Source organism: Rhinoderma darwinii, unplaced genomic scaffold (assembly GCF_050947455.1).
Source record: "Rhinoderma darwinii isolate aRhiDar2 unplaced genomic scaffold, aRhiDar2.hap1 Scaffold_4530, whole genome shotgun sequence".
In the NCBI taxonomy this organism is placed as follows: Eukaryota; Metazoa; Chordata; class Amphibia; order Anura; family Rhinodermatidae; genus Rhinoderma; species Rhinoderma darwinii.
The window spans coordinates 1-26,669 of NW_027463956.1; the positions used below are offsets into that span (position 1 = coordinate 1).

General features: G+C 47.8%; 18 non-coding genes across 18 annotated transcripts; all 18 read left to right on the top strand.

The window, feature by feature from the left end:
* Positions 1–51: 51 nt before the first annotated feature.
* Positions 52–242, top strand: LOC142717039 (U2 spliceosomal RNA). Its single transcript, XR_012871717.1, has one exon. It is a non-coding gene; the product is annotated as a U2 spliceosomal RNA (small nuclear RNA).
* Positions 243–1,518: 1,276 nt separating this feature from the next.
* Positions 1,519–1,709, top strand: LOC142717074 (U2 spliceosomal RNA). Its single transcript, XR_012871749.1, has one exon. It is a non-coding gene; the product is annotated as a U2 spliceosomal RNA (small nuclear RNA).
* A 1,288-nt stretch (positions 1,710–2,997) lies between these two features.
* Positions 2,998–3,188, top strand: LOC142717086 (U2 spliceosomal RNA). Its single transcript, XR_012871760.1, has one exon. It is a non-coding gene; the product is annotated as a U2 spliceosomal RNA (small nuclear RNA).
* A 1,308-nt stretch (positions 3,189–4,496) lies between these two features.
* LOC142717061 (U2 spliceosomal RNA) lies at positions 4,497–4,687 on the top strand. Its single transcript, XR_012871737.1, has one exon. It is a non-coding gene; the product is annotated as a U2 spliceosomal RNA (small nuclear RNA).
* A 1,292-nt stretch (positions 4,688–5,979) lies between these two features.
* Positions 5,980–6,170, top strand: LOC142717062 (U2 spliceosomal RNA). Its single transcript, XR_012871738.1, has one exon. It is a non-coding gene; the product is annotated as a U2 spliceosomal RNA (small nuclear RNA).
* Positions 6,171–7,442: 1,272 nt separating this feature from the next.
* LOC142717099 (U2 spliceosomal RNA) lies at positions 7,443–7,633 on the top strand. Its single transcript, XR_012871771.1, has one exon. It is a non-coding gene; the product is annotated as a U2 spliceosomal RNA (small nuclear RNA).
* A 1,300-nt stretch (positions 7,634–8,933) lies between these two features.
* Positions 8,934–9,124, top strand: LOC142717111 (U2 spliceosomal RNA). Its single transcript, XR_012871782.1, has one exon. It is a non-coding gene; the product is annotated as a U2 spliceosomal RNA (small nuclear RNA).
* Positions 9,125–10,420: 1,296 nt separating this feature from the next.
* On the top strand, positions 10,421–10,611 carry LOC142717046 (U2 spliceosomal RNA). Its single transcript, XR_012871723.1, has one exon. It is a non-coding gene; the product is annotated as a U2 spliceosomal RNA (small nuclear RNA).
* Positions 10,612–11,895: 1,284 nt separating this feature from the next.
* On the top strand, positions 11,896–12,086 carry LOC142717058 (U2 spliceosomal RNA). Its single transcript, XR_012871734.1, has one exon. It is a non-coding gene; the product is annotated as a U2 spliceosomal RNA (small nuclear RNA).
* A 1,300-nt stretch (positions 12,087–13,386) lies between these two features.
* On the top strand, positions 13,387–13,577 carry LOC142717066 (U2 spliceosomal RNA). The gene has a single exon (XR_012871741.1). It is a non-coding gene; the product is annotated as a U2 spliceosomal RNA (small nuclear RNA).
* A 1,280-nt stretch (positions 13,578–14,857) lies between these two features.
* On the top strand, positions 14,858–15,048 carry LOC142717057 (U2 spliceosomal RNA). Its single transcript, XR_012871733.1, has one exon. It is a non-coding gene; the product is annotated as a U2 spliceosomal RNA (small nuclear RNA).
* A 1,275-nt stretch (positions 15,049–16,323) lies between these two features.
* Positions 16,324–16,514, top strand: LOC142717067 (U2 spliceosomal RNA). Its single transcript, XR_012871742.1, has one exon. It is a non-coding gene; the product is annotated as a U2 spliceosomal RNA (small nuclear RNA).
* Positions 16,515–17,838: 1,324 nt separating this feature from the next.
* Positions 17,839–18,029, top strand: LOC142717068 (U2 spliceosomal RNA). The gene has a single exon (XR_012871743.1). It is a non-coding gene; the product is annotated as a U2 spliceosomal RNA (small nuclear RNA).
* Positions 18,030–19,309: 1,280 nt separating this feature from the next.
* Positions 19,310–19,500, top strand: LOC142717059 (U2 spliceosomal RNA). Its single transcript, XR_012871735.1, has one exon. It is a non-coding gene; the product is annotated as a U2 spliceosomal RNA (small nuclear RNA).
* A 1,275-nt stretch (positions 19,501–20,775) lies between these two features.
* LOC142717069 (U2 spliceosomal RNA) lies at positions 20,776–20,966 on the top strand. The gene has a single exon (XR_012871744.1). It is a non-coding gene; the product is annotated as a U2 spliceosomal RNA (small nuclear RNA).
* Positions 20,967–22,278: 1,312 nt separating this feature from the next.
* On the top strand, positions 22,279–22,469 carry LOC142717070 (U2 spliceosomal RNA). The gene has a single exon (XR_012871745.1). It is a non-coding gene; the product is annotated as a U2 spliceosomal RNA (small nuclear RNA).
* Positions 22,470–23,757: 1,288 nt separating this feature from the next.
* LOC142717071 (U2 spliceosomal RNA) lies at positions 23,758–23,948 on the top strand. The gene has a single exon (XR_012871746.1). It is a non-coding gene; the product is annotated as a U2 spliceosomal RNA (small nuclear RNA).
* Positions 23,949–25,248: 1,300 nt separating this feature from the next.
* On the top strand, positions 25,249–25,439 carry LOC142717072 (U2 spliceosomal RNA). Its single transcript, XR_012871747.1, has one exon. It is a non-coding gene; the product is annotated as a U2 spliceosomal RNA (small nuclear RNA).
* Positions 25,440–26,669: the final 1,230 nt, after the last annotated feature.

Sequence of the window (26,669 nt, forward strand, 5' to 3'; positions counted from 1 at the left end):
GCTAAACATCAGTATCGGGCAGGCTCGGGCAACGCGCGGCCCGTTCGGGTTATCGCTTCTCGGCCTTTTGGCTAAGATCAAGTGTAGTATCTGTTCTTATCAGTTTAATATCTGATACGTCCCCTATCTGGGGACCATATATTAAATGGATTTTTAGAACAGGGAGATGGAAATAGAGCTTGCTCTGTCCACTCCACGCATTGACCTGGTATTGCAGTATTTCCAGGACCGGTGCACCCTTTCCTTATGTGTTGACTAAAAGCAGATTCCAAAAGTGTTTTTTGTCTTTGCTATTGTTTCTGTCTTTCTGAAGGGATCTCCCCTTTTAATCCCATTATTTCAACACCTGTTGGACAATGCATGAGTGATAATGAGCTCATTGATTAAATGCAATTAATGAATAGATTGCCACCTCTTGTTGTGTGTCGTCTGTGTTTCTGTGTTTCCGGCATTTCACATTGGAACACCTCATTCACCTTCCTTGTCTTCTCTCCGCCCTCCCTTTTAGGTAAGTTAAAGAGCTGCACCTGAGCCAGCCACTGATTGATTGATTGATTGATTGATTGATTGATTGATTGATGCAGCACAACAGTCAAATAGTGGAGTGGAGTAGGGGAACAGCAAACAGCCAATAAAGCAGCCCGCCCGCTCGCCTGCCCGCCACAATGGACCTACCTGTGTACACTAGATGGATGTGATGGAATGTACTGTCGTCCCTACATTTCAAGAAGAAGTAAGAATTGCAGTTGCAACAAAGCCTTGCTTGCCTACAAAGAGAGCAGCAATTTGGATTTGTTACTATGTTACCTAGAAGAATAACAAACTGTGCAAGGATGGAGGTTGTAGGAGCAAGGAGAAGTTGTCTGTAAAGTTGATGGATGCCTATTTTCCATTTTGCAGTCCCTTGTCTCCCTCTTGTGGCCTCCTGGAGGCAACTAGCTGTGCAAAAAAAAGACAGCCTGGCGGCCGGCTGTTGCAGTGTTGCCCTCTCAGGCAACACTGAGTGACTGACTGAGCCTCACCGTCTTATATAAAGTTCAGACGGAACTTTGCACGTGTCATAGTGGAGCCCTCAGGATTCCAGAGCCAGCTTTCTGACATCATAATGGGGCCTCAGAGATAAAAGCCTGGGCCCAGGCAGTGTTGGTCAGTGCTGCTCAGCAGGCAGCACTGGACTGGACTGGATTACAGCTGATACAAGGTGTGAAGGAACAAGGGGTGGCTGTGGGCATGCACTTGCTGCCGCTGCCAGTGTTTATCTGCATGGCAGCAGGGCATTTGGGCGTTGCCAGGAAGGCGTTTTTATGTAGATTCCTCCTCTTTCAGCACTGCATTGTGGTGCAAGCAAAAGAAGCAAATCCTGTCTGGCTTCCTCTCCGGCCTTTATTCACCTCCCGTGTAGCTGTGAGTGTGTGAGCCTGCAGGGCCCCATGGAATTGCCTAGAAGTAGGCTGAATCGCTGCAAGGGCTGAACAGCAGTATCGGGCAGGCTCGGGCAACGCGCGGCCCGTTCGGGTTATCGCTTCTCGGCCTTTTGGCTAAGATCAAGTGTAGTATCTGTTCTTATCAGTTTAATATCTGATACGTCCCCTATCTGGGGACCATATATTAAATGGATTTTTAGAACAGGGAGATGGAAATAGAGCTTGCTCTGTCCACTCCACGCATTGACCTGGTATTGCAGTATTTCCAGGACCGGTGCACCCTTTCCTTATGTGTTGACTAAAAGCAGATTCCAAAAGTGTTTTTTGTCTTTGCTATTGTTTCTGTCTTTCTGAAGGGATCTCCCCTTTTAATCCCATTATTTCAACACCTGTTGGACAATGCATGAGTGATAATGAGCTCATTGATTAAATGCAATTAATGAATAGATTGCCACCTCTTGTTGTGTGTCGTCTGTGTTTCTGTGTTTCCGGCATTTCACATTGGAACACCTCATTCACCTTCCTTGTCTTCTCTCCGCCCTCCCTTTTAGGTAAGTTAAAGAGCTGCACCTGAGCCAGCCACTGATTGATTGATTGATTGATTGATTGATTGATTGATTGATTGATTGATTGATGCAGCACAACAGTCAAATAGTGGAGTGGAGTAGGGGAACAGCAAACAGCCAATAAAGCAGCCCGCCCGCTCGCCTGCCCGCCACAATGGACCTACCTGTGTACACCAGATGGATGTGATGGAATGTACTGTCGTCCCTACATTTCAAGAAGAAGTAAGAATTGCAGTTGCAACAAAGCCTTGCTTGCCTACAAAGAGAGCAGCAATTTGGATTTGTTACTATGTTACCTAGAAGAATAACAAACTGTGCAAGGATGGAGGTTGTAGGAGCAAGGAGAAGTTGTCTGTAAAGTTGGTGGATGCCTATTTTCCATTTTGCAGTCCCTTGTCTCCCTCTTGTGGCCTCCTGGAGGCAACTAGCTGTGCAAAAAAAAGACAGCCTGGCGGCCGGCTGTTGCAGTGTTGCCCTCTCAGGCAACACTGAGTGACTGACTGAGCCTCACCGTCTTATATAAAGTTCAGACGGAACTTTGCACGTGTCATAGTGGAGCCCTCAGGATTCCAGAGCCAGCTTTCTGACATCATAATGGGGCCTCAGAGATAAAAGCCTGGGCCCAGGCAGTGTTGGTCAGTGCTGCTCAGCAGGCAGCACTGGACTGGACTGGATTACAGCTGATACAAGGTGTGAAGGAACAAGGGGTGGCTGTGGGCATGCACTTGCTGCCGCTGCCAGTGTTTATCTGCATGGCAGCAGGGCATTTGGGCGTTGCCAGGAAGGCGTTTTTATGTAGATTCCTCCTCTTTCAGCACTGCATTGTGGTGCAAGCAAAAGAAGCAAATCCTGTCTGGCTTCCTCTCCGGCCTTTATTCACCTCCCGTGTAGCTGTGAGTGTGTGAGCCTGCAGGGCCCCATGGAATTGCCTAGAAGTAGGCTGAATCGCTGCAAGGGCTGAACAGCAGTATCGGGCAGGCTCGGGCAACGCGCGGCCCGTTCGGGTTATCGCTTCTCGGCCTTTTGGCTAAGATCAAGTGTAGTATCTGTTCTTATCAGTTTAATATCTGATACGTCCCCTATCTGGGGACCATATATTAAATGGATTTTTAGAACAGGGAGATGGAAATAGAGCTTGCTCTGTCCACTCCACGCATTGACCTGGTATTGCAGTATTTCCAGGACCGGTGCACCCTTTCCTTATGTGTTGACTAAAAGCAGATTCCAAAAGTGTTTTTTGTCTTTGCTATTGTTTCTGTCTTTCTGAAGGGATCTCCCCTTTTAATCCCACTATTTCAACACCTGTTGGACAATGCATGAGTGATAATGAGCTCATTGATTAAATGCAATTAATGAATAGATTGCCACCTCTTGTTGTGTGTCGTCTGTGTTTCTGTGTTTCCGGCATTTCACATTGGAACACCTCATTCACCTTCCTTGTCTTCTCTCCGCCCTCCCTTTTAGGTAAGTTAAAGAGCTGCACCTGAGCCAGCCACTGATTGATTGATTGATTGATTGATTGATTGATTGATTGATTGATTGATTGATTGATTGATTGATTGATTGATGCAGCACAACAGTCAAATAGTGGAGTGGAGTAGGGGAACAGCAAACAGCCAATAAAGCAGCCCGCCCGCTCGCCTGCCCGCCACAATGGACCTACCTGTGTACACTAGATGGATGTGATGGAATGTACTGTCGTCCCTACATTTCAAGAAGAAGTAAGAATTGCAGTTGCAACAAAGCCTTGCTTGCCTACAAAGAGAGCAGCAATTTGGATTTGTTACTATGTTACCTAGAAGAATAACAAACTGTGCAAGGATGGAGGTTGTAGGAGCAAGGAGAAGTTGTCTGTAAAGTTGGTGGATGCCTATTTTCCATTTTGCAGTCCCTTGTCTCCCTCTTGTGGCCTCCTGGAGGCAACTAGCTGTGCAAAAAAAAGACAGCCTGGCGGCCGGCTGTTGCAGTGTTGCCCTCTCAGGCAACACTGAGTGACTGACTGAGCCTCACCGTCTTATATAAAGTTCAGACGGAACTTTGCACGTGTCATAGTGGAGCCCTCAGGATTCCAGAGCCAGCTTTCTGACATCATAATGGGGCCTCAGAGATAAAAGCCTGGGCCCAGGCAGTGTTGGTCAGTGCTGCTCAGCAGGCAGCACTGGACTGGACTGGATTACAGCTGATACAAGGTGTGAAGGAACAAGGGGTGGCTGTGGGCATGCACTTGCTGCCGCTGCCAGTGTTTATCTGCATGGCAGCAGGGCATTTGGGCGTTGCCAGGAAGGCGTTTTTATGTAGATTCCTCCTCTTTCAGCACTGCATTGTGGTGCAAGCAAAAGAAGCAAATCCTGTCTGGCTTCCTCTCCGGCCTTTATTCACCTCCCGTGTAGCTGTGAGTGTGTGAGCCTGCAGGGCCCCATGGAATTGCCTAGAAGTAGGCTGAATCGCTGCAAGGGCTGAACAGCAGTATCGGGCAGGCTCGGGCAACGCGCGGCCCGTTCGGGTTATCGCTTCTCGGCCTTTTGGCTAAGATCAAGTGTAGTATCTGTTCTTATCAGTTTAATATCTGATACGTCCCCTATCTGGGGACCATATATTAAATGGATTTTTAGAACAGGGAGATGGAAATAGAGCTTGCTCTGTCCACTCCACGCATTGACCTGGTATTGCAGTATTCCCAGGACCGGTGCACCCTTTCCTTATGTGTTGACTAAAAGCAGATTCCAAAAGTGTTTTTTGTCTTTGCTATTGTTTCTGTCTTTCTGAAGGGATCTCCCCTTTTAATCCCATTATTTCAACACCTGTTGGACAATGCATGAGTGATAATGAGCTCATTGATTAAATGCAATTAATGAATAGATTGCCACCTCTTGTTGTGTGTCGTCTGTGTTTCTGTGTTTCCGGCATTTCACATTGGAACACCTCATTCACCTTCCTTGTCTTCTCTCCGCCCTCCCTTTTAGGTAAGTTAAAGAGCTGCACCTGAGCCAGCCACTGATTGATTGATTGATTGATTGATTGATTGATTGATTGATTGATTGATTGATTGATGCAGCACAACAGTCAAATAGTGGAGTGGAGTAGGGGAACAGCAAACAGCCAATAAAGCAGCCCGCCCGCTCGCCTGCCCGCCACAATGGACCTACCTGTGTACACTAGATGGATGTGATGGAATGTACTGTCGTCCCTACATTTCAAGAAGAAGTAAGAATTGCAGTGGCAACAAAGCCTTGCTTGCCTACAAAGAGAGCAGCAATTTGGATTTGTTACTATGTTACCTAGAAGAATAACAAACTGTGCAAGGATGGAGGTTGTAGGAGCAAGGAGAAGTTGTCTGTAAAGTTGGTGGATGCCTATTTTCCATTTTGCAGTCCCTTGTCTCCCTCTTGTGGCCTCCTGGAGGCAACTAGCTGTGCAAAAAAAAGACAGCCTGGCGGCCGGCTGTTGCAGTGTTGCCCTCTCAGGCAACACTGAGTGACTGACTGAGCCTCACCGTCTTATATAAAGTTCAGACGGAACTTTGCACGTGTCATAGTGGAGCCCTCAGGATTCCAGAGCCAGCTTTCTGACATCATAATGGGGCCTCAGAGATAAAAGCCTGGGCCCAGGCAGTGTTGGTCAGTGCTGCTCAGCAGGCAGCACTGGACTGGACTGGATTACAGCTGATACAAGGTGTGAAGGAACAAGGGGTGGCTGTGGGCATGCACTTGCTGCCGCTGCCAGTGTTTATCTGCATGGCAGCAGGGCATTTGGGCGTTGCCAGGAAGGCGTTTTTATGTAGATTCCTCCTCTTTCAGCACTGCATTGTGGTGCAAGCAAAAGAAGCAAATCCTGTCTGGCTTCCTCTCCGGCCTTTATTCACCTCCCGTGTAGCTGTGAGTGTGTGAGCCTGCAGGGCCCCATGGAATTGCCTAGAAGTAGGCTGAATCGCTGCAAGGGCTGAACAGCAGTATCGGGCAGGCTCGGGCAACGCGCGGCCCGTTCGGGTTATCGCTTCTCGGCCTTTTGGCTAAGATCAAGTGTAGTATCTGTTCTTATCAGTTTAATATCTGATACGTCCCCTATCTGGGGACCATATATTAAATGGATTTTTAGAACAGGGAGATGGAAATAGAGCTTGCTCTGTCCACTCCACGCATTGACCTGGTATTGCAGTATTCCCAGGACCGGTGCACCCTTTCCTTATGTGTTGACTAAAAGCAGATTCCAAAAGTGTTTTTTGTCTTTGCTATTGTTTCTGTCTTTCTGAAGGGATCTCCCCTTTTAATCCCATTATTTCAACACCTGTTGGACAATGCATGAGTGATAATGAGCTCATTGATTAAATGCAATTAATGAATAGATTGCCACCTCTTGTTGTGTGTCGTCTGTGTTTCTGTGTTTCCGGCATTTCACATTGGAACACCTCATTCACCTTCCTTGTCTTCTCTCCGCCCTCCCTTTTAGGTAAGTTAAAGAGCTGCACCTGAGCCAGCCACTGATTGATTGATTGATTGATTGATTGATTGATTGATGCAGCACAACAGTCAAATAGTGGAGTGGAGTAGGGGAACAGCAAACAGCCAATAAAGCAGCCCGCCCGCTCGCCTGCCCGCCACAATGGACCTACCTGTGTACACTAGATGGATGTGATGGAATGTACTGTCGTCCCTACATTTCAAGAAGAAGTAAGAATTGCAGTTGCAACAAAGCCTTGCTTGCCTACAAAGAGAGCAGCAATTTGGATTTGTTACTATGTTACCTAGAAGAATAACAAACTGTGCAAGGATGGAGGTTGTAGGAGCAAGGAGAAGTTGTCTGTAAAGTTGGTGGATGCCTATTTTCCATTTTGCACTCCCTTGTCTCCCTCTTGTGGCCTCCTGGAGGCAACTAGCTGTGCAAAAAAAAGACAGCCTGGCGGCCGGCTGTTGCAGTGTTGCCCTCTCAGGCAACACTGAGTGACTGACTGAGCCTCACCATCTTATATAAAGTTCAGACGGAACTTTGCACGTGTCATAGTGGAGCCCTCAGGATTCCAGAGCCAGCTTTCTGACATCATAATGGGGCCTCAGAGATAAAAGCCTGGGCCCAGGCAGTGTTGGTCAGTGCTGCTCAGCAGGCAGCACTGGACTGGACTGGATTACAGCTGATACAAGGTGTGAAGGAACAAGGGGTGGCTGTGGGCATGCACTTGCTGCCGCTGCCAGTGTTTATCTGCATGGCAGCAGGGCATTTGGGCGTTGCCAGGAAGGCATTTTTATGTAGATTCCTCCTCTTTCAGCACTGCATTGTGGTGCAAGCAAAAGAAGCAAATCCTGTCTGGCTTCCTCTCCGGCCTTTATTCACCTCCCGTGTAGCTGTGAGTGTGTGAGCCTGCAGGGCCCCATGGAATTGCCTAGAAGTAGGCTGAATCGCTGCAAGGGCTGAACAGCAGTATCGGGCAGGCTCGGGCAACGCGCGGCCCGTTCGGGTTATCGCTTCTCGGCCTTTTGGCTAAGATCAAGTGTAGTATCTGTTCTTATCAGTTTAATATCTGATACGTCCCCTATCTGGGGACCATATATTAAATGGATTTTTAGAACAGGGAGATGGAAATAGAGCTTGCTCTGTCCACTCCACGCATTGACCTGGTATTGCAGTATTTCCAGGACCGGTGCACCCTTTCCTTATGTGTTGACTAAAAGCAGATTCCAAAAGTGTTTTTTGTCTTTGCTATTGTTTCTGTCTTTCTGAAGGGATCTCCCCTTTTAATCCCATTATTTCAACACCTGTTGGACAATGCATGAGTGATAATGAGCTCATTGATTAAATGCAATTAATGAATAGATTGCCACCTCTTGTTGTGTGTCGTCTGTGTTTCTGTGTTTCCGGCATTTCACATTGGAACACCTCATTCACCTTCCTTGTCTTCTCTCCGCCCTCCCTTTTAGGTAAGTTAAAGAGCTGCACCTGAGCCAGCCACTGATTGATTTATTGATTGATTGATTGATTGATTGATTGATTGATTGATTGATTGATTGATTGATGCAGCACAACAGTCAAATAGTGGAGTGGAGTAGGGGAACAGCAAACAGCCAATAAAGCAGCCCGCCCGCTCGCCTGCCCGCCACAATGGACCTACCTGTGTACACTAGATGGATGTGATGGAATGTACTGTCGTCCCTACATTTCAAGAAGAAGTAAGAATTGCAGTTGCAACAAAGCCTTGCTTGCCTACAAAGAGAGCAGCAATTTGGATTTGTTACTATGTTACCTAGAAGAATAACAAACTGTGCAAGGATGGAGGTTGTAGGAGCAAGGAGAAGTTGTCTGTAAAGTTGGTGGATGCCTATTTTCCATTTTGCAGTCCCTTGTCTCCCTCTTGTGGCCTCCTGGAGGCAACTAGCTGTGCAAAAAAAAGACAGCCTGGCGGCCGGCTGTTGCAGTGTTGCCCTCTCAGGCAACACTGAGTGACTGACTGAGCCTCACCGTCTTATATAAAGTTCAGACGGAACTTTGCACGTGTCATAGTGGAGCCCTCAGGATTCCAGAGCCAGCTTTCTGACATCATAATGGGGCCTCAGAGATAAAAGCCTGGGCCCAGGCAGTGTTGGTCAGTGCTGCTCAGCAGGCAGCACTGGACTGGACTGGATTACAGCTGATACAAGGTGTGAAGGAACAAGGGGTGGCTGTGGGCATGCACTTGCTGCCGCTGCCAGTGTTTATCTGCATGGCAGCAGGGCATTTGGGCGTTGCCAGGAAGGCGTTTTTATGTAGATTCCTCCTCTTTCAGCACTGCATTGTGGTGCAAGCAAAAGAAGCAAATCCTGTCTGGCTTCCTCTCCGGCCTTTATTCACCTCCCGTGTAGCTGTGAGTGTGTGAGCCTGCAGGGCCCCATGGAATTGCCTAGAAGTAGGCTGAATCGCTGCAAGGGCTGAACAGCAGTATCGGGCAGGCTCGGGCAACGCGCGGCCCGTTCGGGTTATCGCTTCTCGGCCTTTTGGCTAAGATCAAGTGTAGTATCTGTTCTTATCAGTTTAATATCTGATACGTCCCCTATCTGGGGACCATATATTAAATGGATTTTTAGAACAGGGAGATGGAAATAGAGCTTGCTCTGTCCACTCCACGCATTGACCTGGTATTGCAGTATTTCCAGGACCGGTGCACCCTTTCCTTATGTGTTGACTAAAAGCAGATTCCAAAAGTGTTTTTTGTCTTTGCTATTGTTTCTGTCTTTCTGAAGGGATCTCCCCTTTTAATCCCATTATTTCAACACCTGTTGGACAATGCATGAGTGATAATGAGCTCATTGATTAAATGCAATTAATGAATAGATTGCCACCTCTTGTTGTGTGTCGTCTGTGTTTCTGTGTTTCCGGCATTTCACATTGGAACACCTCATTCACCTTCCTTGTCTTCTCTCCGCCCTCCCTTTTAGGTAAGTTAAAGAGCTGCACCTGAGCCAGCCACTGATTGATTGATTGATTGATTGATTGATTGATTGATTGATTGATTGATTGATTGATTGATGCAGCACAACAGTCAAATAGTGGAGTGGAGTAGGGGAACAGCAAACAGCCAATAAAGCAGCCCGCCCGCTCGCCTGCCCGCCACAATGGACCTACCTGTGTACACTAGATGGATGTGATGGAATGTACTGTCGTCCCTACATTTCAAGAAGAAGTAAGAATTGCAGTTGCAACAAAGCCTTGCTTGCCTACAAAGAGAGCAGCAATTTGGATTTGTTACTATGTTACCTAGAAGAATAACAAACTGTGCAAGGATGGAGGTTGTAGGAGCAAGGAGAAGTTGTCTGTAAAGTTGGTGGATGCCTATTTTCCATTTTGCAGTCCCTTGTCTCCCTCTTGTGGCCTCCTGGAGGCAACTAGCTGTGCAAAAAAAAGACAGCCTGGCGGCCGGCTGTTGCAGTGTTGCCCTCTCAGGCAACACTGAGTGACTGACTGAGCCTCACCGTCTTATATAAAGTTCAGACGGAACTTTGCACGTGTCATAGTGGAGCCCTCAGGATTCCAGAGCCAGCTTTCTGACATCATAATGGGGCCTCAGAGATAAAAGCCTGGGCCCAGGCAGTGTTGGTCAGTGCTGCTCAGCAGGCAGCACTGGACTGGACTGGATTACAGCTGATACAAGGTGTGAAGGAACAAGGGGTGGCTGTGGGCATGCACTTGCTGCCGCTGCCAGTGTTTATCTGCATGGCAGCAGGGCATTTGGGCGTTGCCAGGAAGGCGTTTTTATGTAGATTCCTCCTCTTTCAGCACTGCATTGTGGTGCAAGCAAAAGAAGCAAATCCTGTCTGGCTTCCTCTCCGGCCTTTATTCACCTCCCGTGTAGCTGTGAGTGTGTGAGCCTGCAGGGCCCCATGGAATTGCCTAGAAGTAGGCTGAATCGCTGCAAGGGCTGAACAGCAGTATCGGGCAGGCTCGGGCAACGCGCGGCCCGTTCGGGTTATCGCTTCTCGGCCTTTTGGCTAAGATCAAGTGTAGTATCTGTTCTTATCAGTTTAATATCTGATACGTCCCCTATCTGGGGACCATATATTAAATGGATTTTTAGAACAGGGAGATGGAAATAGAGCTTGCTCTGTCCACTCCACGCATTGACCTGGTATTGCAGTATTTCCAGGACCGGTGCACCCTTTCCTTATGTGTTGACTAAAAGCAGATTCCAAAAGTGTTTTTTGTCTTTGCTATTGTTTCTGTCTTTCTGAAGGGATCTCCCCTTTTAATCCCATTATTTCAACACCTGTTGGACAATGCATGAGTGATAATGAGCTCATTGATTAAATGCAATTAATGAATAGATTGCCACCTCTTGTTGTGTGTCGTCTGTGTTTCTGTGTTTCCGGCATTTCACATTGGAACACCTCATTCACCTTCCTTGTCTTCTCTCCGCCCTCCCTTTTAGGTAAGTTAAAGAGCTGCACCTGAGCCAGCCACTGATTGATTGATTGATTGATTGATTGATTGATTGATTGATTGATTGATGCAGCACAACAGTCAAATAGTGGAGTGGAGTAGGGGAACAGCAAACAGCCAATAAAGCAGCCCGCCCGCTCGCCTGCCCGCCACAATGGACCTACCTGTGTACACTAGATGGATGTGATGGAATGTACTGTCGTCCCTACATTTCAAGAAGAAGTAAGAATTGCAGTTGCAACAAAGCCTTGCTTGCCTACAAAGAGAGCAGCAATTTGGATTTGTTACTATGTTACCTAGAAGAATAACAAACTGTGCAAGGATGGAGGTTGTAGGAGCAAGGAGAAGTTGTCTGTAAAGTTGGTGGATGCCTATTTTCCATTTTGCAGTCCCTTGTCTCCCTCTTGTGGCCTCCTGGAGGCAACTAGCTGTGCAAAAAAAAGACAGCCTGGCGGCCGGCTGTTGCAGTGTTGCCCTCTCAGGCAACACTGAGTGACTGACTGAGCCTCACCGTCTTATATAAAGTTCAGACGGAACTTTGCACGTGTCATAGTGGAGCCCTCAGGATTCCAGAGCCAGCTTTCTGACATCATAATGGGGCCTCAGAGATAAAAGCCTGGGCCCAGGCAGTGTTGGTCAGTGCTGCTCAGCAGGCAGCACTGGACTGGACTGGATTACAGCTGATACAAGGTGTGAAGGAACAAGGGGTGGCTGTGGGCATGCACTTGCTGCCGCTGCCAGTGTTTATCTGCATGGCAGCAGGGCATTTGGGCGTTGCCAGGAAGGCGTTTTTATGTAGATTCCTCCTCTTTCAGCACTGCATTGTGGTGCAAGCAAAAGAAGCAAATCCTGTCTGGCTTCCTCTCCGGCCTTTATTCACCTCCCGTGTAGCTGTGAGTGTGTGAGCCTGCAGGGCCCCATGGAATTGCCTAGAAGTAGGCTGAATCGCTGCAAGGGCTGAACAGCAGTATCGGGCAGGCTCGGGCAACGCGCGGCCCGTTCGGGTTATCGCTTCTCGGCCTTTTGGCTAAGATCAAGTGTAGTATCTGTTCTTATCAGTTTAATATCTGATACGTCCCCTATCTGGGGACCATATATTAAATGGATTTTTAGAACAGGGAGATGGAAATAGAGCTTGCTCTGTCCACTCCACGCATTGACCTGGTATTGCAGTATTTCCAGGACCGGTGCACCCTTTCCTTATGTGTTGACTAAAAGCAGATTCCAAAAGTGTTTTTTGTCTTTGCTATTGTTTCTGTCTTTCTGAAGGGATCTCCCCTTTTAATCCCATTATTTCAACACCTGTTGGACAATGCATGAGTGATAATGAGCTCATTGATTAAATGCAATTAATGAATAGATTGCCACCTCTTGTTGTGTGTCGTCTGTGTTTCTGTGTTTCCGGCATTTCACATTGGAACACCTCATTCACCTTCCTTGTCTTCTCTCCGCCCTCCCTTTTAGGTAAGTTAAAGAGCTGCACCTGAGCCAGCCACTGATTGATTGATTGATTGATTGATTGATTGATTGATTGATTGATTGATTGATTGATTGATTGATGCAGCACAACAGTCAAATAGTGGAGTGGAGTAGGGGAACAGCAAACAGCCAATAAAGCAGCCCGCCCGCTCGCCTGCCCGCCACAATGGACCTACCTGTGTACACTAGATGGATGTGATGGAATGTACTGTCGTCCCTACATTTCAAGAAGAAGTAAGAATTGCAGTTGCAACAAAGCCTTGCTTGCCTACAAAGAGAGCAGCAATTTGGATTTGTTACTATGTTACCTAGAAGAATAACAAACTGTGCAAGGATGGAGGTTGTAGGAGCAAGGAGAAGTTGTCTGTAAAGTTGGTGGATGCCTATTTTCCATTTTGCAGTCCCTTGTCTCCCTCTTGTGGCCTCCTGGAGGCAACTAGCTGTGCAAAAAAAAGACAGCCTGGCGGCCGGCTGTTGCAGTGTTGCCCTCTCAGGCAACACTGAGTGACTGACTGAGCCTCACCGTCTTATATAAAGTTCAGACGGAACTTTGCACGTGTCATAGTGGAGCCCTCAGGATTCCAGAGCCAGCTTTCTGACATCATAATGGGGCCTCAGAGATAAAAGCCTGGGCCCAGGCAGTGTTGGTCAGTGCTGCTCAGCAGGCAGCACTGGACTGGACTGGATTACAGCTGATACAAGGTGTGAAGGAACAAGGGGTGGCTGTGGGCATGCACTTGCTGCCGCTGCCAGTGTTTATCTGCATGGCAGCAGGGCATTTGGGCGTTGCCAGGAAGGCGTTTTTATGTAGATTCCTCCTCTTTCAGCACTGCATTGTGGTGCAAGCAAAAGAAGCAAATCCTGTCTGGCTTCCTCTCCGGCCTTTATTCACCTCCCGTGTAGCTGTGAGTGTGTGAGCCTGCAGGGCCCCATGGAATTGCCTAGAAGTAGGCTGAATCGCTGCAAGGGCTGAACAGCAGTATCGGGCAGGCTCGGGCAACGCGCGGCCCGTTCGGGTTATCGCTTCTCGGCCTTTTGGCTAAGATCAAGTGTAGTATCTGTTCTTATCAGTTTAATATCTGATACGTCCCCTATCTGGGGACCATATATTAAATGGATTTTTAGAACAGGGAGATGGAAATAGAGCTTGCTCTGTCCACTCCACGCATTGACCTGGTATTGCAGTATTTCCAGGACCGGTGCACCCTTTCCTTATGTGTTGACTAAAAGCAGATTCCAAAAGTGTGTTTTGTCTTTGCTATTGTTTCTGTCTTTCTGAAGGGATCTCCCCTTTTAATCCCATTATTTCAACACCTGTTGGACAATGCATGAGTGATAATGAGCTCATTGATTAAATGCAATTAATGAATAGATTGCCACCTCTTGTTGTGTGTCGTCTGTGTTTCTGTGTTTCCGGCATTTCACATTGGAACACCTCATTCACCTTCCTTGTCTTCTCTCCGCCCTCCCTTTTAGGTAAGTTAAAGAGCTGCACCTGAGCCAGCCACTGATTGATTGATTGATTGATTGATTGATTGATTGATTGATTGATGCAGCACAACAGTCAAATAGTGGAGTGGAGTAGGGGAACAGCAAACAGCCAATAAAGCAGCCCGCCCGCTCGCCTGCCCGCCACAATGGACCTACCTGTGTACACTAGATGGATGTGATGGAATGTACTGTCGTCCCTACATTTCAAGAAGAAGTAAGAATTGCAGTTGCAACAAAGCCTTGCTTGCCTACAAAGAGAGCAGCAATTTGGATTTGTTACTATGTTACCTAGAAGAATAACAAACTGTGCAAGGATGGAGGTTGTAGGAGCAAGGAGAAGTTGTCTGTAAAGTTGGTGGATGCCTATTTTCCATTTTGCAGTCCCTTGTCTCCCTCTTGTGGCCTCCTGGAGGCAACTAGCTGTGCAAAAAAAAGACAGCCTGGCGGCCGGCTGTTGCAGTGTTGCCCTCTCAGGCAACACTGAGTGACTGACTGAGCCTCACCGTCTTATATAAAGTTCAGACGGAACTTTGCACGTGTCATAGTGGAGCCCTCAGGATTCCAGAGCCAGCTTTCTGACATCATAATGGGGCCTCAGAGATAAAAGCCTGGGCCCAGGCAGTGTTGGTCAGTGCTGCTCAGCAGGCAGCACTGGACTGGACTGGATTACAGCTGATACAAGGTGTGAAGGAACAAGGGGTGGCTGTGGGCATGCACTTGCTGCCGCTGCCAGTGTTTATCTGCATGGCAGCAGGGCATTTGGGCGTTGCCAGGAAGGCGTTTTTATGTAGATTCCTCCTCTTTCAGCACTGCATTGTGGTGCAAGCAAAAGAAGCAAATCCTGTCTGGCTTCCTCTCCGGCCTTTATTCACCTCCCGTGTAGCTGTGAGTGTGTGAGCCTGCAGGGCCCCATGGAATTGCCTAGAAGTAGGCTGAATCGCTGCAAGGGCTGAACAGCAGTATCGGGCAGGCTCGGGCAACGCGCGGCCCGTTCGGGTTATCGCTTCTTGGCCTTTTGGCTAAGATCAAGTGTAGTATCTGTTCTTATCAGTTTAATATCTGATACGTCCCCTATCTGGGGACCATATATTAAATGGATTTTTAGAACAGGGAGATGGAAATAGAGCTTGCTCTGTCCACTCCACGCATTGACCTGGTATTGCAGTATTTCCAGGACCGGTGCACCCTTTCCTTATGTGTTGACTAAAAGCAGATTCCAAAAGTGTTTTTTGTCTTTGCTATTGTTTCTGTCTTTCTGAAGGGATCTCCCCTTTTAATCCCATTATTTCAACACCTGTTGGACAATGCATGAGTGATAATGAGCTCATTGATTAAATGCAATTAATGAATAGATTGCCACCTCTTGTTGTGTGTCGTCTGTGTTTCTGTGTTTCCGGCATTTCACATTGGAACACCTCATTCACCTTCCTTGTCTTCTCTCCGCCCTCCCTTTTAGGTAAGTTAAAGAGCTGCACCTGAGCCAGCCACTGATTGATTGATTGATTGATTGATTGATTGATTGATTGATGCAGCACAACAGTCAAATAGTGGAGTGGAGTAGGGGAACAGCAAACAGCCAATAAAGCAGCCCGCCCGCTCGCCTGCCCGCCACAATGGACCTACCTGTGTACACTAGATGGATGTGATGGAATGTACTGTCGTCCCTACATTTCAAGAAGAAGTAAGAATTGCAGTTGCAACAAAGCCTTGCTTGCCTACAAAGAGAGCAGCAATTTGGATTTGCTACTATGTTACCTAGAAGAATAACAAACTGTGCAAGGATGGAGGTTGTAGGAGCAAGGAGAAGTTGTCTGTAAAGTTGGTGGATGCCTATTTTCCATTTTGCAGTCCCTTGTCTCCCTCTTGTGGCCTCCTGGAGGCAACTAGCTGTGCAAATAAAGACAGCCTGGCGGCCGGCTGTTGCAGTGTTGCCCTCTCAGGCAACACTGAGTGACTGACTGAGCCTCACCGTCTTATATAAAGTTCAGACGGAACTTTGCACGTGTCATAGTGGAGCCCTCAGGATTCCAGAGCCAGCTTTCTGACATCATAATGGGGCCTCAGAGATAAAAGCCTGGGCCCAGGCAGTGTTGGTCAGTGCTGCTCAGCAGGCAGCACTGGACTGGACTGGATTACAGCTGATACAAGGTGTGAAGGAACAAGGGGTGGCTGTGGGCATGCACTTGCTGCCGCTGCCAGTGTTTATCTGCATGGCAGCAGGGCATTTGGGCGTTGCCAGGAAGGCGTTTTTATGTAGATTCCTCCTCTTTCAGCACTGCATTGTGGTGCAAGCAAAAGAAGCAAATCCTGTCTGGCTTCCTCTCCGGCCTTTATTCACCTCCCGTGTAGCTGTGAGTGTGTGAGCCTGCAGGGCCCCATGGAATTGCCTAGAAGTAGGCTGAATCGCTGCAAGGGCTGAACAGCAGTATCGGGCAGGCTCGGGCAACGCGCGGCCCGTTCGGGTTATCGCTTCTCGGCCTTTTGGCTAAGATCAAGTGTAGTATCTGTTCTTATCAGTTTAATATCTGATACGTCCCCTATCTGGGGACCATATATTAAATGGATTTTTAGAACAGGGAGATGGAAATAGAGCTTGCTCTGTCCACTCCACGCATTGACCTGGTATTGCAGTATTTCCAGGACCGGTGCACCCTTTCCTTATGTGTTGACTAAAAGCAGATTCCAAAAGTGTTTTTTGTCTTTGCTATTGTTTCTGTCTTTCTGAAGGGATCTCCCCTTTTAATCCCATTATTTCAACACCTGTTGGACAATGCATGAGTGATAATGAGCTCATTGATTAAATGCAATTAATGAATAGATTGCCACCTCTTGTTGTGTGTCGTCTGTGTTTCTGTGTTTCCGGCATTTCACATTGGAACACCTCATTCACCTTCCTTGTCTTCTCTCCGCCCTCCCTTTTAGGTAAGTTAAAGAGCTGCACCTGAGCCAGCCACTGATTGATTGCTTGATTGATTGATTGATTGATTGATTGATTGATTGATTGATTGATTGATTGATTGATTGATTGATTGATTGATTGATGCAGCACAACAGTCAAATAGTGGAGTGGAGTAGGGGAACAGCAAACAGCCAATAAAGCAGCCCGCCCGCTCGCCTGCCCGCCACAATGGACCTACCTGTGTACACTAGATGGATGTGATGGAATGTACTGTCGTCCCTACATTTCAAGAAGAAGTAAGAATTGCAGTTGCAACAAAGCCTTGCTTGCCTACAAAGAGAGCAGCAATTTGGATTTGTTACTATGTTACCTAGAAGAATAACAAACTGTGCAAGGATGGAGGTTGTAGGAGCAAGGAGAAGTTGTCTGTAAAGTTGGTGGATGCCTATTTTCCATTTTGCAGTCCCTTGTCTCCCTCTTGTGGCCTCCTGGAGGCAACTAGCTGTGCAAAAAAAAGACAGCCTGGCGGCCGGCTGTTGCAGTGTTGCCCTCTCAGGCAACACTGAGTGACTGACTGAGCCTCACCGTCTTATATAAAGTTCAGACGGAACTTTGCACGTGTCATAGTGGAGCCCTCAGGATTCCAGAGCCAGCTTTCTGACATCATAATGGGGCCTCAGAGATAAAAGCCTGGGCCCAGGCAGTGTTGGTCAGTGCTGCTCAGCAGGCAGCACTGGACTGGACTGGATTACAGCTGATACAAGGTGTGAAGGAACAAGGGGTGGCTGTGGGCATGCACTTGCTGCCGCTGCCAGTGTTTATCTGCATGGCAGCAGGGCATTTGGGCGTTGCCAGGAAGGCGTTTTTATGTAGATTCCTCCTCTTTCAGCACTGCATTGTGGTGCAAGCAAAAGAAGCAAATCCTGTCTGGCTTCCTCTCCGGCCTTTATTCACCTCCCGTGTAGCTGTGAGTGTGTGAGCCTGCAGGGCCCCATGGAATTGCCTAGAAGTAGGCTGAATCGCTGCAAGGGCTGAACAGCAGTATCGGGCAGGCTCGGGCAACGCGCGGCCCGTTCGGGTTATCGCTTCTCGGCCTTTTGGCTAAGATCAAGTGTAGTATCTGTTCTTATCAGTTTAATATCTGATACGTCCCCTATCTGGGGACCATATATTAAATGGATTTTTAGAACAGGGAGATGGAAATAGAGCTTGCTCTGTCCACTCCACGCATTGACCTGGTATTGCAGTATTTCCAGGACCGGTGCACCCTTTCCTTATGTGTTGACTAAAAGCAGATTCCAAAAGTGTGTTTTGTCTTTGCTATTGTTTCTGTCTTTCTGAAGGGATCTCCCCTTTTAATCCCATTATTTCAACACCTGTTGGACAATGCATGAGTGATAATGAGCTCATTGATTAAATGCAATTAATGAATAGATTGCCACCTCTTGTTGTGTGTCGTCTGTGTTTCTGTGTTTCCGGCATTTCACATTGGAACACCTCATTCACCTTCCTTGTCTTCTCTCCGCCCTCCCTTTTAGGTAAGTTAAAGAGCTGCACCTGAGCCAGCCACTGATTGATTGATTGCTTGATTGATTGATTGATTGATTGATTGATTGATGCAGCACAACAGTCAAATAGTGGAGTGGAGTAGGGGAACAGCAAACAGCCAATAAAGCAGCCCGCCCGCTCGCCTGCCCGCCACAATGGACCTACCTGTGTACACTAGATGGATGTGATGGAATGTACTGTCGTCCCTACATTTCAAGAAGAAGTAATGCAGTTGCAACAAAGCCTTGCTTGCCTACAAAGAGAGCAGCAATTTGGATTTGTTACTATGTTACCTAGAAGAATAACAAACTGTGCAAGGATGGAGGTTGTAGGAGCAAGGAGAAGTTGTCTGTAAAGTTGGTGGATGCCTATTTTCCATTTTGCAGTCCCTTGTCTCCCTCTTGTGGCCTCCTGGAGGCAACTAGCTGTGCAAAAAAAAGACAGCCTGGCGGCCGGCTGTTGCAGTGTTGCCCTCTCAGGCAACACTGAGTGACTGACTGAGCCTCACCGTCTTATATAAAGTTCAGACGGAACTTTGCACGTGTCATAGTGGAGCCCTCAGGATTCCAGAGCCAGCTTTCTGACATCATAATGGGGCCTCAGAGATAAAAGCCTGGGCCCAGGCAGTGTTGGTCAGTGCTGCTCAGCAGGCAGCACTGGACTGGACTGGATTACAGCTGATACAAGGTGTGAAGGAACAAGGGGTGGCTGTGGGCATGCACTTGCTGCCGCTGCCAGTGTTTATCTGCATGGCAGCAGGGCATTTGGGCGTTGCCAGGAAGGCGTTTTTATGTAGATTCCTCCTCTTTCAGCACTGCATTGTGGTGCAAGCAAAAGAAGCAAATCCTGTCTGGCTTCCTCTCCGGCCTTTATTCACCTCCCGTGTAGCTGTGAGTGTGTGAGCCTGCAGGGCCCCATGGAATTGCCTAGAAGTAGGCTGAATCGCTGCAAGGGCTGAACAGCAGTATCGGGCAGGCTCGGGCAACGCGCGGCCCGTTCGGGTTATCGCTTCTTGGCCTTTTGGCTAAGATCAAGTGTAGTATCTGTTCTTATCAGTTTAATATCTGATACGTCCCCTATCTGGGGACCATATATTAAATGGATTTTTAGAACAGGGAGATGGAAATAGAGCTTGCTCTGTCCACTCCACGCATTGACCTGGTATTGCAGTATTTCCAGGACCGGTGCACCCTTTCCTTATGTGTTGACTAAAAGCAGATTCCAAAAGTGTTTTTTGTCTTTGCTATTGTTTCTGTCTTTCTGAAGGGATCTCCCCTTTTAATCCCATTATTTCAACACCTGTTGGACAATGCATGAGTGATAATGAGCTCATTGATTAAATGCAATTAATGAATAGATTGCCACCTCTTGTTGTGTGTCGTCTGTGTTTCTGTGTTTCCGGCATTTCACATTGGAACACCTCATTCACCTTCCTTGTCTTCTCTCCGCCCTCCCTTTTAGGTAAGTTAAAGAGCTGCACCTGAGCCAGCCACTGATTGATTGATTGATTGATTGATTGATTGATTGATTGATTGATTGATTGATTGATGCAGCACAACAGTCAAATAGTGGAGTGGAGTAGGGGAACAGCAAACAGCCAATAAAGCAGCCCGCCCGCTCGCCTGCCCGCCACAATGGACCTACCTGTGTACACTAGATGGATGTGATGGAATGTACTGTCGTCCCTACATTTCAAGAAGAAGTAAGAATTGCAGTTGCAACAAAGCCTTGCTTGCAATTTGGATTTGCTACTATGTTACCTAGAAGAATAACAAACTGTGCAAGGATGGAGGTTGTAGGAGCAAGGAGAAGTTGTCTGTAAAGTTGGTGGATGCCTATTTTCCATTTTGCAGTCCCTTGTCTCCCTCTTGTGGCCTCCTGGAGGCAACTAGCTGTGCAAATAAAGACAGCCTGGCGGCCGGCTGTTGCAGTGTTGCCCTCTCAGGCAACACTGAGTGACTGACTGAGCCTCACCGTCTTATATAAAGTTCAGACGGAACTTTGCACGTGTCATAGTGGAGCCCTCAGGATTCCAGAGCCAGCTTTCTGACATCATAATGGGGCCTCAGAGATAAAAGCCTGGGCCCAGGCAGTGTTGGTCAGTGCTGCTCAGCAGGCAGCACTGGACTGGACTGGATTACAGCTGATACAAGGTGTGAAGGAACAAGGGGTGGCTGTGGGCATGCACTTGCTGCCGCTGCCAGTGTTTATCTGCATGGCAGCAGGGCATTTGGGCGTTGCCAGGAAGGCGTTTTTATGTAGATTCCTCCTCTTTCAGCACTGCATTGTGGTGCAAGCAAAAGAAGCAAATCCTGTCTGGCTTCCTCTCCGGCCTTTATTCACCTCCCGTGTAGCTGTGAGTGTGTGAGCCTGCAGGGCCCCATGGAATTGCCTAGAAGTAGGCTGAATCGCTGCAAGGGCTGAACAGCAGTATCGGGCAGGCTCGGGCAACGCGCGGCCCGTTCGGGTTATCGCTTCTCGGCCTTTTGGCTAAGATCAAGTGTAGTATCTGTTCTTATCAGTTTAATATCTGATACGTCCCCTATCTGGGGACCATATATTAAATGGATTTTTAGAACAGGGAGATGGAAATAGAGCTTGCTCTGTCCACTCCACGCATTGACCTGGTATTGCAGTATTTCCAGGACCGGTGCACCCTTTCCTTATGTGTTGACTAAAAGCAGATTCCAAAAGTGTTTTTTGTCTTTGCTATTGTTTCTGTCTTTCTGAAGGGATCTCCCCTTTTAATCCCATTATTTCAACACCTGTTGGACAATGCATGAGTGATAATGAGCTCATTGATTAAATGCAATTAATGAATAGATTGCCACCTCTTGTTGTGTGTCGTCTGTGTTTCTGTGTTTCCGGCATTTCACATTGGAACACCTCATTCACCTTCCTTGTCTTCTCTCCGCCCTCCCTTTTAGGTAAGTTAAAGAGCTGCACCTGAGCCAGCCACTGATTGATTGCTTGATTGATTGATTGATTGATTGATTGATTGATTGATTGATTGATTGATTGATTGATTGATTGATGCAGCACAACAGTCAAATAGTGGAGTGGAGTAGGGGAACAGCAAACAGCCAATAAAGCAGCCCGCCCGCTCGCCTGCCCGCCACAATGGACCTACCTGTGTACACTAGATGGATGTGATGGAATGTACTGTCGTCCCTACATTTCAAGAAGAAGTAAGAATTGCAGTTGCAACAAAGCCTTGCTTGCCTACAAAGAGAGCAGCAATTTGGATTTGTTACTATGTTACCTAGAAGAATAACAAACTGTGCAAGGATGGAGGTTGTAGGAGCAAGGAGAAGTTGTCTGTAAAGTTGGTGGATGCCTATTTTCCATTTTGCAGTCCCTTGTCTCCCTCTTGTGGCCTCCTGGAGGCAACTAGCTGTGCAAAAAAAAGACAGCCTGGCGGCCGGCTGTTGCAGTGTTGCCCTCTCAGGCAACACTGAGTGACTGACTGAGCCTCACCGTCTTATATAAAGTTCAGACGGAACTTTGCACGTGTCATAGTGGAGCCCTCAGGATTCCAGAGCCAGCTTTCTGACATCATAATGGGGCCTCAGAGATAAAAGCCTGGGCCCAGGCAGTGTTGGTCAGTGCTGCTCAGCAGGCAGCACTGGACTGGACTGGATTACAGCTGATACAAGGTGTGAAGGAACAAGGGGTGGCTGTGGGCATGCACTTGCTGCCGCTGCCAGTGTTTATCTGCATGGCAGCAGGGCATTTGGGCGTTGCCAGGAAGGCGTTTTTATGTAGATTCCTCCTCTTTCAGCACTGCATTGTGGTGCAAGCAAAAGAAGCAAATCCTGTCTGGCTTCCTCTCCGGCCTTTATTCACCTCCCGTGTAGCTGTGAGTGTGTGAGCCTGCAGGGCCCCATGGAATTGCCTAGAAGTAGGCTGAATCGCTGCAAGGGCTGAACAGCAGTATCGGGCAGGCTCGGGCAACGCGCGGCCCGTTCGGGTTATCGCTTCTCGGCCTTTTGGCTAAGATCAAGTGTAGTATCTGTTCTTATCAGTTTAATATCTGATACGTCCCCTATCTGGGGACCATATATTAAATGGATTTTTAGAACAGGGAGATGGAAATAGAGCTTGCTCTGTCCACTCCACGCATTGACCTGGTATTGCAGTATTTCCAGGACCGGTGCACCCTTTCCTTATGTGTTGACTAAAAGCAGATTCCAAAAGTGTTTTTTGTCTTTGCTATTGTTTCTGTCTTTCTGAAGGGATCTCCCCTTTTAATCCCATTATTTCAACACCTGTTGGACAATGCATGAGTGATAATGAGCTCATTGATTAAATGCAATTAATGAATAGATTGCCACCTCTTGTTGTGTGTCGTCTGTGTTTCTGTGTTTCCGGCATTTCACATTGGAACACCTCATTCACCTTCCTTGTCTTCTCTCCGCCCTCCCTTTTAGGTAAGTTAAAGAGCTGCACCTGAGCCAGCCACTGATTGATTGATTGATTGATTGATTGATTGATTGATTGATTGATTGATTGATGCAGCACAACAGTCAAATAGTGGAGTGGAGTAGGGGAACAGCAAACAGCCAATAAAGCAGCCCGCCCGCTCGCCTGCCCGCCACAATGGACCTACCTGTGTACACTAGATGGATGTGATGGAATGTACTGTCGTCCCTACATTTCAAGAAGAAGTAAGAATTGCAGTTGCAACAAAGCCTTGCTTGCCTACAAAGAGAGCAGCAATTTGGATTTGTTACTATGTTACCTAGAAGAATAACAAACTGTGCAAGGATGGAGGTTGTAGGAGCAAGGAGAAGTTGTCTGTAAAGTTGGTGGATGCCTATTTTCCATTTTGCAGTCCCTTGTCTCCCTCTTGTGGCCTCCTGGAGGCAACTAGCTGTGCAAAAAAAAGACAGCCTGGCGGCCGGCTGTTGCAGTGTTGCCCTCTCAGGCAACACTGAGTGACTGACTGAGCCTCACCGTCTTATATAAAGTTCAGACGGAACTTTGCACGTGTCATAGTGGAGCCCTCAGGATTCCAGAGCCAGCTTTCTGACATCATAATGGGGCCTCAGAGATAAAAGCCTGGGCCCAGGCAGTGTTGGTCAGTGCTGCTCAGCAGGCAGCACTGGACTGGACTGGATTACAGCTGATACAAGGTGTGAAGGAACAAGGGGTGGCTGTGGGCATGCACTTGCTGCCGCTGCCAGTGTTTATCTGCATGGCAGCAGGGCATTTGGGCGTTGCCAGGAAGGCGTTTTTATGTAGATTCCTCCTCTTTCAGCACTGCATTGTGGTGCAAGCAAAAGAAGCAAATCCTGTCTGGCTTCCTCTCCGGCCTTTATTCACCTCCCGTGTAGCTGTGAGTGTGTGAGCCTGCAGGGCCCCATGGAATTGCCTAGAAGTAGGCTGAATCGCTGCAAGGGCTGAACAGCAGTATCGGGCAGGCTCGGGCAACGCGCGGCCCGTTCGGGTTATCGCTTCTCGGCCTTTTGGCTAAGATCAAGTGTAGTATCTGTTCTTATCAGTTTAATATCTGATACGTCCCCTATCTGGGGACCATATATTAAATGGATTTTTAGAACAGGGAGATGGAAATAGAGCTTGCTCTGTCCACTCCACGCATTGACCTGGTATTGCAGTATTTCCAGGACCGGTGCACCCTTTCCTTATGTGTTGACTAAAAGCAGATTCCAAAAGTGTTTTTTGTCTTTGCTATTGTTTCTGTCTTTCTGAAGGGATCTCCCCTTTTAATCCCATTATTTCAACACCTGTTGGACAATGCATGAGTGATAATGAGCTCATTGATTAAATGCAATTAATGAATAGATTGCCACCTCTTGTTGTGTGTCGTCTGTGTTTCTGTGTTTCCGGCATTTCACATTGGAACACCTCATTCACCTTCCTTGTCTTCTCTCCGCCCTCCCTTTTAGGTAAGTTAAAGAGCTGCACCTGAGCCAGCCACTGATTGATTGATTGCTTGATTGATTGATTGATTGATTGATTGATTGATTGATTGATTGATTGATGCAGCACAACAGTCAAATAGTGGAGTGGAGTAGGGGAACAGCAAACAGCCAATAAAGCAGCCCGCCCGCTCGCCTGCCCGCCACAATGGACCTACCTGTGTACACTAGATGGATGTGATGGAATGTACTGTCGTCCCTACATTTCAAGAAGAAGTAAGAATTGCAGTTGCAACAAAGCCTTGCTTGCCTACAAAGAGAGCAGCAATTTGGATTTGTTACTATGTTACCTAGAAGAATAACAAACTGTGCAAGGATGGAGGTTGTAGGAGCAAGGAGAAGTTGTCTGTAAAGTTGGTGGATGCCTATTTTCCATTTTGCAGTCCCTTGTCTCCCTCTTGTGGCCTCCTGGAGGCAACTAGCTGTGCAAAAAAAAGACAGCCTGGCGGCCGGCTGTTGCAGTGTTGCCCTCTCAGGCAACACTGAGTGACTGACTGAGCCTCACCGTCTTATATAAAGTTCAGACGGAACTTTGCACGTGTCATAGTGGAGCCCTCAGGATTCCAGAGCCAGCTTTCTGACATCATAATGGGGCCTCAGAGATAAAAGCCTGGGCCCAGGCAGTGTTGGTCAGTGCTGCTCAGCAGGCAGCACTGGACTGGACTGGATTACAGCTGATACAAGGTGTGAAGGAACAAGGGGTGGCTGTGGGCATGCACTTGCTGCCGCTGCCAGTGTTTATCTGCATGGCAGCAGGGCATTTGGGCGTTGCCAGGAAGGCGTTTTTATGTAGATTCCTCCTCTTTCAGCACTGCATTGTGGTGCAAGCAAAAGAAGCAAATCCTGTCTGGCTTCCTCTCCGGCCTTTATTCACCTCCCGTGTAGCTGTGAGTGTGTGAGCCTGCAGGGCCCCATGGAATTGCCTAGAAGTAGGCTGAATCGCTGCAAGGGCTGAACAGCAGTATCGGGCAGGCTCGGGCAACGCGCGGCCCGTTCGGGTTATCGCTTCTCGGCCTTTTGGCTAAGATCAAGTGTAGTATCTGTTCTTATCAGTTTAATATCTGATACGTCCCCTATCTGGGGACCATATATTAAATGGATTTTTAGAACAGGGAGATGGAAATAGAGCTTGCTCTGTCCACTCCACGCATTGACCTGGTATTGCAGTATTTCCAGGACCGGTGCACCCTTTCCTTATGTGTTGACTAAAAGCAGATTCCAAAAGTGTTTTTTGTCTTTGCTATTGTTTCTGTCTTTCTGAAGGGATCTCCCCTTTTAATCCCATTATTTCAACACCTGTTGGACAATGCATGAGTGATAATGAGCTCATTGATTAAATGCAATTAATGAATAGATTGCCACCTCTTGTTGTGTGTCGTCTGTGTTTCTGTGTTTCCGGCATTTCACATTGGAACACCTCATTCACCTTCCTTGTCTTCTCTCCGCCCTCCCTTTTAGGTAAGTTAAAGAGCTGCACCTGAGCCAGCCACTGATTGATTGATTGATTGATTGATTGATTGATTGATTGATTGATTGATTGATTGATGCAGCACAACAGTCAAATAGTGGAGTGGAGTAGGGGAACAGCAAACAGCCAATAAAGCAGCCCGCCCGCTCGCCTGCCCGCCACAATGGACCTACCTGTGTACACTAGATGGATGTGATGGAATGTACTGTCGTCCCTACATTTCAAGAAGAAGTAAGAATTGCAGTTGCAACAAAGCCTTGCTTGCCTACAAAGAGAGCAGCAATTTGGATTTGTTACTATGTTACCTAGAAGAATAACAAACTGTGCAAGGATGGAGGTTGTAGGAGCAAGGAGAAGTTGTCTGTAAAGTTGGTGGATGCCTATTTTCCATTTTGCAGTCCCTTGTCTCCCTCTTGTGGCCTCCTGGAGGCAACTAGCTGTGCAAAAAAAAGACAGCCTGGCGGCCGGCTGTTGCAGTGTTGCCCTCTCAGGCAACACTGAGTGACTGACTGAGCCTCACCGTCTTATATAAAGTTCAGACGGAACTTTGCACGTGTCATAGTGGAGCCCTCAGGATTCCAGAGCCAGCTTTCTGACATCATAATGGGGCCTCAGAGATAAAAGCCTGGGCCCAGGCAGTGTTGGTCAGTGCTGCTCAGCAGGCAGCACTGGACTGGACTGGATTACAGCTGATACAAGGTGTGAAGGAACAAGGGGTGGCTGTGGGCATGCACTTGCTGCCGCTGCCAGTGTTTATCTGCATGGCAGCAGGGCATTTGGGCGTTGCCAGGAAGGCGTTTTTATGTAGATTCCTCCTCTTTCAGCACTGCATTGTGGTGCAAGCAAAAGAAGCAAATCCTGTCTGGCTTCCTCTCCGGCCTTTATTCACCTCCCGTGTAGCTCTGAGTGTGTGAGCCTGCAGGGCCCCATGGAATTGCCTAGAAGTAGGCTGAA